Below are 1,112 nucleotides of genomic sequence, written 5' to 3'. Positions count from 1 at the left end.
CCCTTACCTCCTAATCCTATAACTCTCTTCCCCATGTCACACTTCCCAACAACTTCAATCTCTCTTCCCAATTACCCAATTCACCACTCACATCCATCCACTCTTCCCCATAAACCCCACCTACCTTCAAAATTCAAAACCACTTTCCCACCCAATCCCACCCTAAATGACCGAAACTACACCCTCTCCCCTCCCTATATATGCCCTTCCATTCTACTTCATTTTCACACAACACAAACCCCCTCTTCTTCACCTTGGCCGAAAACACCATCTCTCACTCTCCTCCATATTTTCTTCTTCTTCTTCTTCTTCTCTTCTTTCTTCTCTTGCTCGAGGGCGAGCAATATTTTAAGTTTGGTGTGGTAAAAGCATAAGCTTTTTGTTTTTCCATTACCATCAATGGCACCTAAGGCCGGAGAATCCTCTAGAAAAGGAAAAGGGAAGACAAAAGCTTCCACCTCCGAGTCATGGGAGATGGAAAGATTCATCTCCAAGAGCCATCAAGACCACTTCTATGATGTTGTGGCAAAGAAGAAAGTGATCCCTGAGGTCCCTTTCAAGCTCAAGAAAAATGAGTATCCGGAAATCCGACATGAAATTGCTCAAAAAAAATGAGTATCCGGAGATCCGACATGAGATCCGAATGAGAGGTTGGGAAGTCCTAACCAACCCCATGCAACAAGTCGGAATCTTAATGGTTCAAGAGTTCTATGCCAATGCATGGGTCACTAGGAACCATGATCAAAGTATGAACCCGAGTCCAAAGAATTATCTCACAATGGTTTGGGGGAAATACTTAGATTTTAGTCCGAAAAATGTGAGGTTGGCGTTCCACTTGCCCATGATGCAAGGAGATGAACGCCCCTACACTAGAAGGGTCAACTTTAATCAAAGGTTGAACCAAGTCCTTATGGACATATGTGTGGAAGGAGCTCAATGGAAAAGAGACTCCAAAGGCAAGCCAGTTCAACTAAGAAAACTGGACCTCAAGCCTGTGGCTAGAGGATGGTTGGAGTTCATTCAACGCTCCATCATTCCCAATAGCAACCGATCTGAAGTTACTGTGGATCGGGCCATCATGATTCATAGCATCATGATTGGAGAGGAAGTAG

Source organism: Arachis duranensis, chromosome 4 (genome assembly GCF_000817695.3).
Source record: "Arachis duranensis cultivar V14167 chromosome 4, aradu.V14167.gnm2.J7QH, whole genome shotgun sequence".
NCBI classification, from domain to species: domain Eukaryota; kingdom Viridiplantae; phylum Streptophyta; class Magnoliopsida; order Fabales; family Fabaceae; genus Arachis; species Arachis duranensis.
Note: the sequence above shows the minus strand (reverse complement) of the source record.